The following is a 19,774-nucleotide window of genomic DNA, read 5'->3' on the forward strand; positions in this document are numbered from 1 at the left end:
CCAAAGAACCAGGGAAGCGCAGGGAGAGCGGTTAATGACACTGAACATCCAAGCACTAGAGGAGGCATCAAGTCGACCGGAACCCCAGGCCCCTAGCACATGGAGAAAGCCAAGGATTTGTTATCATTGTAGAAGAGAAGGGCATTATGCCAGCAACTGTAATAACCCACATAAAGTTAGACCCCCTAGACCAAGAAATGAGCAAAGATATAACACACAAAATTATAATCAGGGATCATATAGGAAAAATTTTGGCCCACACCCATAATGTGCAGTCAGGAAAGGTGATCATTAGGACTGATGGTAAGCCTGAGGTTATAGTTAATAAATTGGGAGGTCATTCCCTGAAGACACAGGAATGACCGGGTGAAACGTTGTAAATGTATCTGTGAAATGTTTCTTTTTCTCTCTCCCCATCTCTGACGATTATTGGTAGGATTCAAACATTGCATATATACTTGGTCTTTGCAGAAGTCTACCAAACCCCAGCATGACCTATCCGCACCAATGTATTCTGGCCAGATACAGACAATGGAATATGGAAGTGCTGGGGGGAGGGACTGCGCAGGGAAACCATTGGACATGTGGATGTGACAGCCTGATGATCTGACAGTGTTTTGAAATGTTTGAAAAATGTTTTTTTTCTCTTTTCCTATTGATGGCTATTGTTGATTTAGGTAATATACACATGCATATAAATTGTTCTCTCTCTTTGTTTTTTTTTGCTGTTGTTGTTTTCTCTCTCTTCTCACTCATGCTTTCATGTTTTGAAGATGGTATGTCACCCATCAGTTAGACAAATGGTAATGCAAGATTTTTGCTCCTTACAGAAAGATCACTGGTTTGGAGGGAATATTGCATCACCAGAATGTTCGTTTGGAAGACTGAGAGACAGCACCTTTGAGAAGACAGCAGAACAAGAAGAACAACAAGACGAGAGAACTAATTATCGTAACAAGTTTCTCTCCCCCTCAAACTGATTTTCTGTACCCCATTACAAATTTCTTCTTTTCTCCTCCTATAAGATGGACTTGCCCCAAGAGACTGTGATATGGATTTTCCTGTTGACCATGATGTTGACCAGAGCAGTCTATTCCGACGAGAGTACCAGAGAGGTCGAGAAAGGATCCAGAAAGGTTCCGATGACTGAGACGGAGGTGTAAATTTCCAATAGCAATACAACCACCAAGCAAAAGGCGAGTACCAGAAACGATCTAGCAGCCATGTTATTTGTAAACATTTTTCTTTTAAGGATTGTTAGCTGAAGAAAACTGTATCTGTCGGCTCTGTAACAATGTCATTGAGGATGGGTGCATAAAGAAATGCCAATCCAGTTTTAATATCCATATGGACCGGCATCCCTTGAGTGACTATCACTCTTTAGTGGGTAGCGTGTTAAATCAAACAGATTGTTGGGTATGCTCTCAAGTACCTCAAGGTCATAGCAAATCAGGGCTAGTACCATTTCCTTTAACGGTAGGGGAGGTACTTGAGCTAAAGGGTGGGAGACCGGTGGACAGGAGGTTTAATATCTCCAGCCCTCCTAGTTTGAAGCTCCACTAATACCATGTGGATAGGTCCCTATTATGTTTTAACATCTCCAATCCCCGAAAGCCGGGAAATTGGGAAGTGTCATGGAGTAATCAAACCATGACCTTTTCGCATAGAGCAGATAGAATGCCTACAGATACAGAGCTTATACGCCACATAGCCAGTAGAGGAAAATCTTTCCGGTATAGGTATACCTTAGGAAATAGGATTACGAGAGTTGGAGAGGTATCACCAGGATACTGTGCACATATCGTACAACCTGATACGTGTACTAAGCAGATGGAAGAATTAGGGTTAGGAGATTTCACATGGAAGGTGTGTAATATGGTTATGTCCTACTCCGTCCCATATGTTCTCCCCGATGATGCATATTTCATATGTGGGAGAAAGGCGTATAAAGTGGCTTGCCCCAAACTCTGAAGGATTGTGTTATATTGGAAAAGTACTACCTGAGGTAATGAGTCTAAGGAGTGAGGAAACTGTAATTCCAATGGACTTGATTTATGACCCAACGGTAGAAACAATGATGTGATGAAAATGCGATTTCTACGGTCCGTTTCTTTCACCTGTTTTTCCGTTTTCTCCAAGGTAAAAAGACCCATTTGGACGAGGAGTTTGATGAGCCGATATACAGACAACAGATGGATTAAAGAAGAAGTTTTGACAACCTGATACACAGATTTTTGATGAACTATGCCATGGATCCCCAGTTTCCCTAGAAATTTTAAAATTACGCTAGCCCAACACTTTTGTAAATCTATGGACATTGACAGCTTTTGCTCGCACCTTATGGGAAAAAGCACAAAGAAGACTGCATTCAACAGACACCAAACAAGACCTCAATCGACGAATGTACATTTACTTGACATAGAATACCACCGCATTACCGTAATTATGTCTTTTCTTCATTTCTACAACCCTCAGGTAATGACACACATAGTCGATAGGGAATACAGGCACAGATATCAGCAATCACATATCTCCCCCATTCATGTATCATCAACTAAAATGTGCTCCCCCATTTTGTTACAACCAAAGCCGAAAAGAGCTCGGTAAAGTTTGACAGCCCATCCACAGACCCGTACCACGGGATAAGAAGGAATTCAAATGTATACTTCGCAATACCTCGAAGCTTGATTTAAAACACGTACGGCATGATGATACATGACCCCCAAACACGGATTCATACACACATGCTTCTGCTATCTCACTAGGTCATACCCTTTTCCTACCTTCTCCTCTCCTCCCCCACCCAACCATGTAAATGTATTAACCCCTGACATATATTTTTCTCTTTTTGAAATGTTTTAGAAGGTGGCAGTTATTGTTGACTGCCAAAGGGTGGACTGTCAAAGTCAGAAAAATATCTCTATGCACACTACCATATTTGCACCTCACACAGGTCCGTGCTGCGCATGCGTGCGCTCTCCCGTACGTGCGCATACTCACAGTCGCGGGCACCCGCAGGTGCACGGTATGCGTATTTACGGTAGAGTTTATGTGATCGTAGCGTGCGACTCAATCGTTACATATTTTCACTATATAATGTATTTTGTAGATCACGGTCCCTTTGATAGATTCTGAAAGTTTAGTTAACATAGCATGTTCCTGAACAGAGAGATCCCTCTTTGTATTGTACGAAGGGTCTAACAGGGGTCATACAGTGGTGTTTGGTACCCATCGGAAGAGTATTTAAATAGCAATATTCCGGTGTTGGTTTGGAGCGGATTAATCGCTCGTGCGAATAGTTATGGACATAAGAAGTTTATGTCAATTTACTATTATTTGTTCTTATTTAGTCATGCGGCGGGAAACTCAGTGTCCCACCCACCTGAACAGTTGGAAGCAGGCACAGCCCACCTGTATGAATCAACCTATGACCTTTTGTTATAATGCGAAGCCGAATTCCTGTGTCCAATGAACAATGAGATTGTAGGGACCATTGAATTGTATTGTGTGAGGGGCATAAATAGGCAGGCCGACCATATCCAGTTCACTCTCTTCAACGGTTCTCATTGCTGATAATCGGGAGCTGGATATCGAGGCGCATGCGATCGTTTCCCCTTGTGCGTAAGTGTTTCTCCGCAACCATATTGATCTTCTTGTTATTATGAGCCATTTCTCTCTCTCTTCTCTTTCTCTCTTATTTTCCCTTAGATAGTAATTGTATTGTATTTCCTGTGTAGTTATCTGGTTAGGTAGTCTATGTTATATTGTAGTGTATGATTTGTATTTGTATTAATTCTTTTGCAAGTATATCATTCATAATATATATATTAGGCGTTGGACCCTAAGCCCAGGTATCTGTGTATTTCTTATAGTGTCTAGTATTCTCAGAGCGTCGGTGACGCTCAAACAGCTTTTAAGTTAATAAGGTTACACTAGGTTGCATCTACACCCTATCTCTACACTAAGGTTTTACAGCATATTACATTGTTTCTGGTTTAGATATAAAGGTTTAACATGGTGAGCGTCAGCGCCGCTCGTGATCTCCTCGTGGTCTTGAGCGTCCGCTACGCTGATAGCGTAGCATTACGGCAGTCGCTCACCTATAAGTGTGCCCGATACCAACAGCGTATTCTCGTGAGCGTCTGTATCGCTCGAGCAGCCCGCTCCCGATACAGCGTCCGTTACGCTATAGTGAACCATTACGTTAGTCAGCAGCCAATAGCGTGCCTGCCTGTGATCTCTTGGCCGTGAGCGAACGTGACGCTTGAGCGTCTCGACTACGGCTAAGCGATTGTTACGCAACGAGCGTACCCTTACGATACTTCATACGTAAATAGCGTACAGTGTTCTTAGACCTCACAAAGGGTTTTTATATACGATAAATATTCAGCTTTATCAACACTTAGGTCTCATGAAGCTCAACTACAACGATCCTGGTAATCTTTAAGTGCTGTCCATATGCTTTGGAACACATGGAGGATACACAAAGAACCCCTGCTTTTTGTGTGAATTAGATAGCCGAGAAAAGGGATAACACTGAATCAAAAAACTTCTTCTCTGGATTTTTTTTCTCTTTTTGGGATTATTATATCATTGTTATTTTGAGTATTATCTGTACTCCTGCTCCTCTGCATAGGAGCGTAGTATTTTTTTTATTCTTGCTGTGGCTAGGCCTTGTACATTGCAGATTGCCTTTAATAAAATGTATTAAAAAAGGGAAATCTGAGAGCACATATGAAATATATTTTATGCTGATAAAATTCAAACAAACTGTATGTACGATTTAATCAGCAGATATTCTTTTCACAATTAGGGCAGTATCCTATTAGGTGCAGTTAGTTATCACACGGTAATAAGGGGCTTTTTTTAGCCCGCTAAAGCTATCAGGCTATCCAATTGCAGCCCATTTTAACCGATTATCGGCTGATAACACATGGGATCCATGATAACATCGAGGGACCCATGTGTTCGTGTTCGATAATGGGTCTCCTGTGGTTGCTTATTGGGGGTGTTTCGGGTGCCTTAGCCATGTAAAGCAGATCCCCGATAACTGCCAGCTTATAGAGCTAATAGGATAGCCCCTGGGGAATTCTTGAACTGCGGTTACTCACCGCAGCTAATAGGATACCGCCCTTAGACTGACAATTGCTCTTTTAATTCTAAGTTTACCCAATTGAACAGATACAGATTTATATTATTAATAGTAAATATATATCTAAAAAAATGTTTTTTAAATATTCTATATGGTCCCTAAAAAAAATGACAAAAAAATAAGTGTTCCAATACTTGAAGACACCTGTCATTGGCTATCTATCATCTTCATTTGCATATATTATGCATTTGATATTGTTTATTATTGTATTTCCAATGAATTTGCATATTTTATTAATAATACCGTACATGCTATTTTGCATTTATACATAAGATTTTACTATTTGTTCAAGCACAATTAACCAATTCATGAGATGATTAATAACATTTCATAACTTATATGTTCAAACATATATGGTTTACATACCTAAGGCTATAGCATAATGGAGGGTATTCAGGTTTGTTAGCAAACCAAAAAAGCAATACTATGCTGCTGGTTGGGAAGATGTAACATGTGCAGAGAGATTTAGATGTGGGCGGTTTATATTGTTTCTGTGCATGGTAAATACTGGCTGCTTAATTTTTACACTGCAATTCAGATTTTAGTTTGAACACGCCCCAACCAAATCTAAATCTCTCTGCACATTACCTCTGTCCCACCTGCAGTGCAATATGGATTTGACCAGTTGTGTGCTTTTTTTTGGTTTGCTAACAAACCTGAATAATGTCCCATATATACCAAAATGTATGTTTTTGTTCATCTTAATTACAGTGATTCCTTATGTGTATTTAAATCCACCACAGCCCCCAGTCTCCTAGTTCATGCACTGGCAGCTGGCAGACTTCTCACTGACAGTTCTCTCTGCTAGTTGAACGTTGGACTGTCAGTCCCAGGCAAGGAATTTTCTCCCCCCTGAGACTGCCATTCCAGACTACCTTTAGCATAAAGTGCTTCCAATGGGAAACCACTTCTGCATTGATTATGCCAGCACTTCCTGGCTTCTAGGGGCTGCAGCTGATGCAGTCCCTAAAAGCCAGGTTTTGTGCTCATGTGTGTTTTCCTTACCTTCCCGTTCCCTGTTAGAGTTTTTGCTTATGCACATTGGACACTGCTGCCTGATGTGAATGGGAGCTGGGCAGTACCCCTCTCTCCATAAGGTAGGATCTGTCACTGATTAGCATTCTCACAATGTGACATGATGGCATGATAGAAATGTAGAAATAATCTTTAAATATCACCAGATCCCCACCATAATATGTTTATTTAGCTTTAATATTTTTTTAATTTCCAATGAATTAAATTATAAACCCAGAAAATAACAAAATACTGTGTACTGCAAATTAAAATAATGTGTTCACTGTTAACATGCTGTACGAACTAATTTCTCCCTATCAGGGTAGTTAGACTGTGGAATTTACTGATAAGAATGTTACTAATAGCAGAGTCATTAAATGGATTGAAAAATGGATTGGTTGTTTTCTTACAATAAATTGTATCAATGTTTATAAAGAGCAAATGAGCCATTGCTGCCATTTGATGAACATGTTGTGACTATCTATACAAATTCCAATGGTTACCACCCTTTATTCCAAGCGCTTTTTAGAACACCCCAAGCAGGAATTCAGTCTCTTAGGTAGATGGAATAAATGTCCTTTAAAACAAAAAATATAACACAAACATAGTGTGATACTGTATAAAATTTCTATACAGAGTGAGAAGGGGAACCTTTCCTAAGGACTATAGAGGCGCCAGGATACTTGCTAGTTGGTGATCCGCTCCCAATAAGGCGATATTGTCTACTATTGTAGACCACAACTTGGGGTACGAGTCTGGACCTTTATACTCACTTTATATAGAAATTTTATACAGTATCACACTATGTTTGTGTTATATTTTTTGTTTTAAAGGACATTTATTCCATCTACCTAAGAGACTGAATTCCTGCTTGGGGTGTTCTAAAAAGCGCTTGGAATAAAGGGTGGTAACCATTGGAATTTGTATGTATATTGGAAGTGTTGGTGACACTTCAAAACCACCTATCTTTTCAGGCTGCTTTTGTTTGGCGCACTGTATGTGATCATTATCCTTTGTTTTAGATGTTGTGACTATCTGACTCTCCTTATCAGCATCCGTAGCATGGAAATAGTCACTGAGGTATGCAGTTTGTTTCGGTGCTTACAGATGTTGCTAAGGAGTGTTTTCTGCTTATAACGGTCAACTTGAGCCATGTGAGTCTTCAGCTGCTGATTTCAGACAGATGTCAAGTATCCGTTGTTACTTCATTTATTTTTGATACCCAGCATTACAAGTTTAATTAGACAAAATACTTTTCTTTTTTGTTTTCTTAGTGGAGCCATTCTTTGGACAAGTCACCTAAATACAGTGGAAGCAACAAATATGTTGGTGGAACCACTATGCATGAGAGTGCAGGCTTTGTGATTAATTGCCTGAATCAGAGAGGGTCATAGTTGTATCCGCTATTGCAATTTATTCTGGATTAACGGTTGTGGTAATATGCAAATGCTAGTTTTAGCCCTCTCCTTATGTACATGTGTGCTGCTGAATGTGTAAGCCCTGAGATTTCCACGTTTAATGACCATGGTCCATCGGCCCATCATTGTTCTCACCTGATTCAGATGTGGTTGAAGGAACCATCGTTGCTTCTTACATGGAAGCAGCAGCAATAGCACTAATATGGTAATGCAGCAGAAGGTATCACGCCTCTTGCATACATTACTGTTGGATCATCTCCGAATCTATTGGACGGCTACATGACCTCCGCAAGTCATCCGCTGCAGGTCTGAGCAAAAGATCAGGAACTCTCCATCTTCTGACTGGGATACTGGCCTCTTCTCTCCCCCACAATGGCAGTGGCATGCCTCCATGTTAAGAAATGGAGTACGTTGCAGCACACGAACGGCAACAGACTGTCAATCACTGACAGTCTGATGCCATCCTGTGCAGAGCCGGCCTTAGCTATAGGCAGGCTAGGCATTTGCCTAGGGCATTCAAGCATGTCTAGGGGCATCCAAGCATGTCCCTGCAGCATCTCATGCTGAGAGGGACAGTCTGCAAACTAACTGTTACTTTCCAAATGTATTCAATCAGTACTTGTATACACTGCTGTTTACATTTGTAAAAAAAAATGCACACTGTGCCTTAAACTTCCTCTGACATGCTTGAATGACCCTGACTTGTGAGACCTCAGACAGACAGCAGAAGCCCAGTAAATGCAATTCCTGGACCTGTGACATTTTTACTGACTATATAAGGTTATTACTGGATGGCTTCTTATGATAACACATGTGTATTTTGGAAGACTGCTTCACAGAAACCTGACATCACCTATACTGCTTGTGCACATGGGGGAGGTGGACCCTGCCATCCTGTGTGTGTCCCTTATCCCTGTGCAAACTTCAGGTGTCTGCAGGGACATAACATGGGCAATGTTCTCCCCACACTTTATTTCCTAGTCAGTCCATACCGTAAAATTCCCCTGCCATCTAGCACTGTAACGTGGTCAGTAAGTTGCGTTGTGCTATTTCTATATGAAACATCAGTGCAGCGTGACTTTCGGACACATCAGACTGGAGGGAAGAGCATTTAGCTCCCACAGTATAAAGTAAAGTGCATGCAGTTAACGGGAGTAACAGACACCAGCAAACACACTGAATAGTGAAGAGAATGGACAGTTTCTACATGTTTGATACTGATATTTTTGTATAACCAGCAAGTGTGGCAGTATCTGTGGCAGTATATGTGTATTATGGGCATTACTAATGTGGGGCATATGTGTAAGGTGCATTACTGTGTGGCATTATGTGTATTATGGGCATTACTAATGTGGGGCATATATGTAAGGTTCCTTTACTGTGTGGAATTATATGTATTATGATCATTACTGTGTGGCATTGTGCAGAGTTGAACTGGCCCACAGGGTAACCCCTCGGTGGGCCCCACTACCTGAGCGTTGCAGGTACAGATGCAGAACTAGCGGCGGAGCTAGGGGGCACCAGACAAAATTTTGCCTAGGGCATCAAATTGGCTAGGGCCGGCTCTGATCCTGTGTCCACCATTACAGAAGCATTTTGAGAAATGGAGCCCATCGTTGCAGCCAATCAGCATAGGACTATCAGTATGGGTCATGAGTAAAGTAACGAAGTTCCAGTACAGCATGCTCCACTACAGCTTTGAGACCTGAATCAGGCCTAGTGTCTTCTTCTAACCTCCAACTAACATGGACTCTGCTGCATTGACATGCCTGTAACACTCCCATAACACACCCATGAAAAGGACTTCTTTGCTTTCATTTAATGTCTTTTGCTAATGACAGTGATCCCATATGCAACAGTGTTCAGAGTCCTACACTCAGGGAAACACATGTATAATAGGGGTTTTCAGGACTGTTTGTCGCCACTGCATCCACCTCTGTATCAGGACCACGGGCTTCAGTGATGTTACTAGGAATTGTCATGCTGAATATATTCACCCACAAAATTTTCTGCTTCTACATTTTGTACAGGACAGGCTCACTTGCATTTCTTATCATGGGATGGATAGATAGATAGATAGATAGATAGATAGATAGATAGATAGATAGATAGTTTATTTTCTAAGTATCAATCTATATCAGGAACATATTACAACACTTCTAGCTTTTTCCAAGTGGGCCTTCTCCATGACACAACATGTGATATGAACATCAAGCAAACTACATTGCTGCCTATTACAAGGCCACCTTTACTCCAAACTTCTCATGGCAATGATCAAAGGTGAACCATAGCAGAAGAAGACCCAGGACAGGTAATTAATTATTAGATAGATAGATAGATAGATAGATAGATAGATAGATAGATAGATAGATAGATAGATAGATAGATTGTAAATAGATAAGATAATATGAGATAGATAGCTAAGATACATTGTACATAGATAGAGTTAAGATAGTTAGATAGATAGATAGATAGATAGATAGATAGATAGATAGATAAGATAGATTGTAAATAGATAAGATTAGAATTAAGAAAAGATAGATAGATAATATAAGATAGATAGATTGTAAATAGCTAATATTAGAGTAAAGATAAGGTACTGTAGGTAGATCATAAATAGATCGTAGATAGATAGACACTAGTACTTTGTACTTTGTACTGTGGACCCATCATTAGCTGGGTTGATAGGTATCATGCCCGACATTGCACCTCTGTCTTTTCTCTACTCACCCCCATCTTCCTGTCTTGCTTTTATATCCCTCCATCTCCCTATCACCAATAGGGTATTTGTGGAGGTCCCTTTTGCTGCTTTTAGATAGATAGATAGATAGATAGATAGATAGATAGATAGACAGACAGATTCATGTATAGTTTCCTAAGTATCAATGAATACTGGGAACATATTATCATGCTTCTATCTTTTTCCAGGTGGGCCTTCTCCATGACACAACACGTGAGGGGAACATCAAGCAAACCTTGACTCCAAACTTCTCATGGCATTATCAAAGGTTAATCCCAAGAATTAATCTAATTAATCTGTATGTTTTATTTCATCCTTCTCTGGATAAGCACATCTAGAATTTGTATAAGGTTGGAGTTAATATACTTTGTCTTTTTTTCAACCTTTTAACTACATAACTATGCAAGGAATAAGAATAATAATTAAAACTCACAACATCAAATATACTGAGATGTTATGGGGGAATTGCAATTCCAAGACTACTGAATAATTCAAAATTGAGTGTGAATCCAGAAGTTGTTTAATTAAAAGGTAAAAACTGAAACTAATCCAGGTTGCTGGACTGAAAAATAATCTATATCAAAGATTAATCCAGCAAAACAGAAACTAGTGACATAGAACCCAGCAATCTGCACATGACACATATTTATGAATTTCAAAATGTAGCAAAATGTTTATTGTAGGACATATTGTCCGCGATTTCATGTTGTAGAGCATTCTTGCTTTATTTATTAGATATGAAAAGAATATATGCGCAAATAGACCACATTTCTTATTTGCAAGTAAACCAGATCTATGCTGAATGTTGTTGTTATTATTATTACTATTATTATTATTAATGATAATAAATAATAATAATAATAATTAAACACAGAGAACATTACAAAGCAGAAAACAAATGCACAGAAGTGGCACAAAGACAGAAGAAACAATAAAAAAACAGACACATACACAACACACACATCAAAAAGACACTCAGTATTCAGCAACTTAGATACATGTAATGAAAGACAGTGTCTGGTTGGTTGCTATTGATCAGTGGAAAAGTTTGCTTTAATGTAAATGATCCTTACATTGTGTAAAATATAAGATAAATATGAGACTACCCAAAAAAATATGCAATACAAGCTATGCTTATGAAGAAAGAGGACTAGAGTTTGTATACTAGCATCAAGCTATGTTAACTGTGGGTTCGGTATGGTATTCCGGTCATCAAGATACTGGTGGTCACATGACTGGCACTGGCATCCTTACATCGAGGATCCTGATGGCGGAGAGGGTAAGTATTCTTACCCCCCACTCCCCTACCCTAACCCTCCGGGGGGGGCTAGGGCCAGCCCCCCCTGGGAGTGGTGGCTAGGGCTAGCCATCGGCTGGAGTGGTGGCTAGTGCAAACCCATCCTAGTGCCTAACCCTAACCCCCTTTGTGCCTAACTCTAAACCCCCCCCCCAGGCCCGAACCCTACGGTCTCCCCAATACTTACCTTCGGGATGTCAGCGGTCGGTCTTCTTGAGCCGGGATCCAGAGTGGTGTCGGGATTCCGGCGTTGGTCACATGACCGTCGCCATCTTGTTTATCGGGATGCTGAACGCATTCCTTAATTGTGTATAGTCTTTCAGATTTTTTTTTTTTGTTTAATCAGTTTTTATTAAAGGTTTTAAATGCATCGACAAAAAGAGGGAAAACCCCCACACAAATACAGGTAGAGAAACATCAACACCAACAGTGCATAGTATTTAAATACAAGTCGAGTTGTACAGATGTCAAAGGGAAGAGTAAACAACCCTGTGTGAACGAATAGGTGTGTTAGGGGTAGCGTTTACTAAGTGGTGTAGGAAATAAGTTTGTCCTGCACCTGTGAAGGCGCTCCCTCACTTCATGAATATGTAGAGTAATAGAATAAAAGAGTAAAAGAATAGGGGCGCCCGAGGGCGAAAAGATAGAAGTAAAGAGATGTGTAGGGTAAGAAAGGAAGAGGGTAGGAGAATGGCAGAGGGGGTTGGGAATGTAGAGGGGGGAGGGGAGGGGGGGTTACCACTTAAAAAGGTTATGGGATGTAGAGAAGAGAGAATTTCAGTTACCATCCAAGGGAGTGGCCAGGTAAGCCTGGGAGGTCTTGTATTCCAACCAGGGGGCCCAAGTAGTATCGAATTCACTTGATTTGCCTATCGATGAGAGGAACAGGTCCTCCATTCTCATGAAATGATTCAATTTCGTGAACCATGTACGACTCGTGGGAGGTGTTTGGGATCTCCACCTGGCTGGGATCACAGCCCGTGCTGCATTGCTTAAGTGTCTTAGTAGGGAGTGTTTGTGTTGAGAGATTGGAATTGTTGAATGATTGATAAGCCAGAATGCTGGGTCGTGTGGGACTTGGGTCTTAAGGATGATCCGGGAAATGTGTATAACTTCCTTCCAGAAGGGTCGTATTAGTGGACATGTCCACCAAATATGTAGAAGGGTGCCAGAGGAGGAGGAGCAGCGCCAGCAGAGTGCTGATGAAGAGGGGTACATAGCATGGAGAAGGGAGGGGTGCCTATACCATCTTGTCATGACTTTATATTGAGTCTCTCTTACTTGGATACAAACAGAGCTTGTATGGGTTTTTAAGCAAATTTTTTCCCAGTCCCTACAAGATAGAGAGATGCCTAGGTCTCTTTCCCATGCCTCAGCAAAGGATGGAGTATCGGTAGGTTGGGTATGGCAGACGATCTTATAAAGCGTGGAGATAGTATGAGTCAGGTCATGGACGGCGACGCAAAGTTTCTCAAAAAGGGTCATCTCTCTGGCGGCTTCCTGGAGTCTAAAGCTAGACACCAAGAAGTGTCTTATTTGCAGGAATTTCCAAAAGTCCTGTTGGGGGATGTCCCATCTTGCCCTAAGGTCTGAGAATTGCTTTACTCCAGTTGATGACACCATCTGGCCGACCCTGAACAAACCTGTTGATGCCCAGTGTGAAAAGTGGGCTGGATTGATTCCCGGAGCAAATTCAGGGTTGGCCAGGAAGGACGTCAGGGGGCTGAATTTAGAAGAGATGTAGGGTAATATGCGCAGTGATTTCCACGTAGCAAGTGTAGGAGTAATGGTAGGGTGGGGGTTGGGCAATTTGGGGGGGGAGGGGAGCCAAGGGAATATTTCTGGAAATTGTTGTACGTACAGGCCCTCCAACTTCACCCATTGTTTAAGCTCTCGGTATCTCGTCCAATCTATAATTCTATTCAAAAGGATGGCATGGTAGTAATGTTTTATATCGGGAAGCTGAAGGCCTCCCCTTACAATCGGTTTTGTCAATTGGGAGCGACTAATCCTAGGTCTCCTCCGTTGCCAAACAAATTGTTGAATCAAGAATGAAATAGATCGAAACCAGGTCTCCGGGATATGGATCGGGAGGGTCTGCATTACATATAATAATTTAGGGAGGGTGTTCATCTTAACTACGTTTATCCTCCCGAACCAGGATAAGAGTTTCATATTCCATCTGGAGTAGTCATTTCGAATTGTTTGCAATAGGGGTAAATAGTTCAGTGAGAATAACTGGGATCCGTTAGCGCTCAACTTAACACCTAAGTATGTTATATGGGAAGGTTGCCATGAGAAAGGGAAGGAGCGTTTAAGGGTTGTAACGGAGTCTGCAGGAGCGGAGATGTTAAGAGCACTAGATTTATTATAATTAATTTTAAAGTTGGAGAGGTATCCAAATAGGTCTAGTTCTTTCATTAGGTGCGGGAGGGAGTCAGTAGGGTGTGATATTATGGCCAAGAGGTCGTCGGCAAATAAGGCTAGTTTATATTCCCCATCACCTACGGTGAAACCTTTGATAGCCTGGTTAGCCCGAATGGACCTGGCCAATGCCTCGATACATAGCACGAAAATCAAAGGAGATAGTGGGCAGCCCTGCCTGGTGCCATTGGTTATGGTGAATGGATCCGACAGGGTGCCGTTTACGCGAACCCTTGCCGTTGGGGAGTCATATAGGGCCATTATCCTTGAGAGTGCTTTGGGACCTAAGCCTATGTGCTCCAAGATGGTTTCCATAAATTTCCAACTGACCCTATCAAATGCCTTTTCGGCGTCAGTAGAGAGTAGAATGGTGGGGATAGAACTGTGGGATGCTAGGTGGATAAGGTTAAGGATTTTGGTGGTGTTGTCTTTGGCCTCTCGACCCATCACAAAACCCACCTGGTCACTATGGACCAGGAAAGGGATCAGCCCGTTAAGTCTGTTTGCCAAAATCTTCGCATAGATTTTCAGATCTACGTTGAGGAGGGAGATGGGTCTGTAGCTAGAGCAGGCCGAAGGGTCTTTGCCCTGTTTCGGTATCACCGATACGTGGGCCTCAAGTGAATCACGGGAAAAGTGGGAGCCAGATGAAATTGAGTTAAATGCACGGAGCAGGAGAGGGAGTAGTCTATTTTTAAACACCTTATAGTATGCGATAGTGAAGCCGTCGGGGCCAGGACTTTTCCCCGACGCCATAGAGGAGATGGCCCGATCTATCTCTTGAGTGGTGAAGGGGGCTTCTAATGTATTAAGCTCCGAAGGTGGAAGAATAGGGTAATCGATGGACTTCAGATAGTCCCTTATTTTTTGGTGTAGAAGGTGGGGATCTGCATCAGGGGATGTGTTCTCTAGATTATAGAGCAAGGTGTAGAAGTGTGCGAAACAGGCCCCAATCTCAGGTGATTTAAATTTGGGAGTCCCTCCGGCGTCTTTCACCGAGCTAATAAATGAGGCCGAGTGTTGGGCCCGTATAGCCTGAGCTAGGACTCGGCCAGGCTTATTGCCCCACTGGTAGTATTTCTGTTTACATTTACGGATGGAGTGGGTTATGTTGTCAGAGAGGAGCTTATTCAGCTGGGAGCGGGCTTCTGACAGTTCTACTAGGGTCACATCTGACAGAGATACTTTGTGAGATGTCTCGAGGGTGTGAATTTTATGTAAAAGACCTGTGATCAGGGACCGTCTCTGTTTCTTTTTGTGGGTGCCCAGTTGTATCAGCTTGCCGCGAAGGACACATTTATGCGCCTCCCACACGGTGAGATGGGAGACATCATCCGTGACATTCGCGGCAATATAGTCATCTAGAGTTTTGTCTAGGGCTTCTTTACAGAGTGTGTCATATAGGAGGGACTCATTGAGTCTCCAGGTCCATTGTTTGTGAGAGCCGTGAGGGAGGGTCAAGGTTAGGGTCACCGGAGCATGATCAGACCATGTGATAGAGCCAATAGTGGCATCTATGAGAAGTGGGAGGTGTCTGTGGCTGAGGAATAAATAATCAATGCGGGAATAAACCCGGTGGGGGTGTGAGTAATAGGAGTAGTCACGTCCTGAGGGGTTGAGGGTTCTCCAGGAGTCGGCTAATTGTTGTGTGTGGAATAGGTGTTTAACGCGGCGGTATTTAGATGCAACAAATCTGGAGGCTTGGGAAGAGGTGTCAGTATTAGGGTCCAATGTCCAGTTGAAGTCACCACCTAAAACCGTGACACCTTGCAACAAAGAGTCTAATTTCGGGAGGTAGGAGTTAAAAAAGGATAGTTGAGCCTGGTTAGGGGCGTACATCACCGCAAAGGTGAATATTTGCTCAGAGATCTTGCAAGTCAAAATAAGGAACCTTCCCGGAACCACCCTGTGTATGGCTACGTCCGAGACACGTAGATCCCTGGAGAAGACAATGGCCACTCCCTTGGATTTACTACCGGGGGTATTACTGTAAAACGCTACTGGAAAGTAGCGGTTGGTGATAGAGGGGTTACGGATTCCAACCTTGAAATGGGTCTCCTGTACTAATGCAACGTCTGCTCTTTCAGACCTTAACAGACGTAGAAGACTGGATCTCTTCTCCGGAGAGTTGAGACCTCGTGCATTGAGGGACAGTACTTTAATCTTCCCCGGGGTACTCATGGTGGAGTGAAGTAGAACATGTGCCTAGGAACCTTAAAGTGGAGGGAGGAGGAAGGGGGAGAAGGAAGAGCAAGCATGGAAAAAGAAATAAAAGAGAAAGGAGTACAAAAACAATGTAATAACATCAGCAAAAGACCCGCAGGAGAGAGACTGAACCGTAACTCCGTCAGTCTCCCTACCGGCAAAATAGCCAGAGGCGGGTGTTGTAGGGGGAATGGGGGTGAACCGCAACCCGAACCATGATAACAGCAATAACATATTGAAACTGACACAGGGAGAGGGAATAGGGATAAAAAAGGGGGGGGGGGGTGGCCAGAGTGGGGACCAGGGTAGCGGCTAAGTCCGCAGCCCCCTCTCCTCGCCGGTCAGCATATACAGGAACATTAACCATTTATCAACAACTTCAGTAGACAACTGGGAAATCACATGTAACCTCGTCGTGTACCCTTCGAGAGAGAAAAAAGTACCCTCCAACATTGCTTTAACAGCAAGCGTTTCTGTCGGGGGGGAATAACACTATCAATCAAACGGGTCTTTTACAGCTATTTGGTTTTGGAAGGAGATGTCGTTGACTGGGATCTCCTCCCAGTGCCTCTAACCTCTTGCCATGGTTCCACGTTAGAAGCCCGTTTTGGAGGAGGTATATCCGAAAGAGGAAATTCCCAGTCCGGAATGGACAATGGAGGGAGGCCTAGAGAGGTACAGAAGGGGTTGAGGCCTGTGTGGGACGACAGGGTGTACCATTTCCCCGAGGAACAGGCTTGAAGGTGAAAGGGAAATCCCCAGCGGTAGCGGATCTGACGTTTCCGCAGTTCGTCTGTCAGGGGTTTCAGGGATTTCCGCTGCTGGAGTGTGTACCAGGAAAGGTCTTGATAGAGGCTTATAGTGCTGCCATTGAAATCAATGCCATCAAGTTGTCTGGCCTTGAACATGATTTCCTCTTTCTGGGCGAAGTAATGGAGCCGGCAAATGACGTCACGTGGCCGGTCAGTGGCGAGGCCCCTCGGTTTAAGGGCTCTGTGGGCTCTGTCGAAGGTGATAACATTATCCGAGTTTGTTCCCAAAAGTTTGTTGAATATCTTGGACAGGGCGTCCACTAGTCCAGATTGGGGGACCTCCTCCGGGAGACCCCGGACTCGGATGTTGTTCCGTCTGCCCCTGTTGTCGATATCCGTCATTCTGGATTGTAGAGCTCGGATTTCTTTGGACTGAGCAAGGACAGAGTCCCTCAGTTGGGACATACAGGAAGCGTTGGCTTCCCGGTCGTCCTCTAGGGTAACCACCCGGTCAGATAGGTGTGAAATATCGCTTTTGATGGAGGCGAGCTCGTTCCTGATGGTATCTTGAAGGTCTTGCTTCGTAGGAAGGGACCTCATGAAGGTCAGGATATCCCGGAGCTCGCGACTACTAGCTGAGGTAAGGTCAGCCATCTCATCGGCTGGATTCGAGGTCGAGGAAGCTGAGGGAGAGGTAGGGGAGCGGGGAGAGGAACGGCTCTCCATCTGTGGGGATATCGTGGGATGAAGGAAGGGCCTCAGATCAGCTTGAGACCTCGTGACTTTTTGTGGTTGGTTGTTTTTGCTCCGTCTAGAGGATTTCGAGGTACGTCTCATATTCCGGGAGGGAAGCAGTAGGGAGGATGTTTGCAAGTAGCTCAAGGTGTGTCAGGATCAGCAGGATACATGTGGCGACATGGCTCTTAGGGAGCGGTCACCCCCCGTGGCCTGGTCTCAGAGGATCATCAGGTGGCTTCGGGTAGAGTAGTAGAGAACAAAAGTCCAGGGCAGTACATGGCGATGTATGGGCACCAGACAGCCAGTAGGAGAAATTTAGAGGCTGGAGGGACTCTGCAGGTGCGGAGAATATTGGTGGGGAGAGGCGGTATCACACCACCGGAGGGGGGTGTAATGAGACCTGAGGCGGCCGTGTAATGCGTTGACCCCTGTTCAGAACGCGGAAGCGTGCCCCGGACACGGACCAGCCAGTTACCGGGGCAGCACCACTCAGCGGGGGATAAGAACTGCAGTTGGGAGCGGGAAAGGGGGGTTCACTGGCTGGGTTCGGAGCTTGCTCCAATGATCCCCTATGTAGAGGTGGATCGGGTCTCCTGCAGGATCGAATGCCAGCAAAATTTCTGACTTTTGTGGGGGTAGCAATCGAGGGGGTATGCCCTGCGGCGTCAGTGCCCCTTCAGATAGGCCTCAGCAGTCAGCAGTGGCAAAGCTTGCGGGGCTTATTAGGTGGCTCCAGAGTGGGCAAATCGGGTCCGTGACCCGTGGGCGGGCCGGCGTCTCACTTGAGGTCCCGGCTCCGGTCCGGAGGTTAGGCCTCAACTCTTTGCGGTTCCGGAAGAGTGGGTCTTAGGCTATATAATATATGAGTGGCAGTAGCGGGTGGTGGTCTGTGTGAGTCCCAATGGGAGCAGGGAGCCAGATGAAATAAAGAAATAACAGAAAAATACACCAGCGCTGCGGGCCTTTTGCGGGCGTCAGTGAGACCACTTCCTTTAATGTGTCCCTGATGTGCAGCCCCGTGGTCGCCCCCCCCCCCCTCCCCCCGCCGGACCACCACAGACCGCAAGCCCGGGGATCGTACTCACGTCCGGGGCCCAGCAGGAGAGAGAGAGAGCCAAGGCAGCCCCACAGCAGGGATCAAAGATGGCCACCGGGTGCACGTCGGCTCCGTCCCGTGCGGCGGGCGCAGGATCCCCGGGCGGCAGAGATGAGCAGCGGGCAGCAGGGAGCGTCCTCCAGCCGCGGCCGGCGGCGGTGTGAAGGACGGAGCTCCGGAAGAGGTCCGCGGTCCGATCCGGAGGGCCCTGGAGCCGCCGTCGGCTTAAGGTGGAAATTGAGGTCCCGGCTTGTATGAGCTCCGTAGGCCGCAACCCGCAGGAGCAGTAAAAACTGCTCCCCGATTCCGCGGCGCCAACGGGGACCCAGCAGGGGAAGCAGGAGGGATAGGGAGGGTGCTGAGAGCACTTTTAGGAAGCTCGAGGAGGGGGTTTATAAGGATATAAAAGCCCCGGGTCACAGGAGCTCATGCAGGACACTACTGCCTCCTTCAGTAGCCAGGCCACGCCCCCGTCTTTCAGATTTGTATTTATTTTTACAATTTATTTTTTTTTATTTTAGAAGAGTGAAACCATGAAAATGATAATAGATGGATTAAGAGGATCTACACATGTAATTTGTGTGTCCAATTAACCCTAGTATCATGAAAATAAAATAAGGAGTTTATTTATGGAGTCCAGAATTGTTTTATCTTCCGCTAAAAAGGGCTGTTCAAGAATGAAAGTGGTGATTTAAAGTTAAACACCGTTGCTGTCATACGACCACTATCGCCATGTAAGGCTGGTGATAGTTGGAAGCAGTAAAGGAAAATGTGCTTTATTAGTAAAATAAAGCATTTTTTTCTTTTGGAAACGAAATAACCCTCTATTTTACTACTATTTTTTTTTCTTAGGGAATCTGCTACTGAGAACCTAACTCTGGGAATGCCAGATCAGCACAGAAGCGACCTGGACTGGTCATCAAAATGCTTCTCTGCGG

Source organism: Pseudophryne corroboree, chromosome 9 (genome assembly GCF_028390025.1).
Source record: "Pseudophryne corroboree isolate aPseCor3 chromosome 9, aPseCor3.hap2, whole genome shotgun sequence".
Classification (NCBI taxonomy): domain Eukaryota; kingdom Metazoa; phylum Chordata; class Amphibia; order Anura; family Myobatrachidae; genus Pseudophryne; species Pseudophryne corroboree.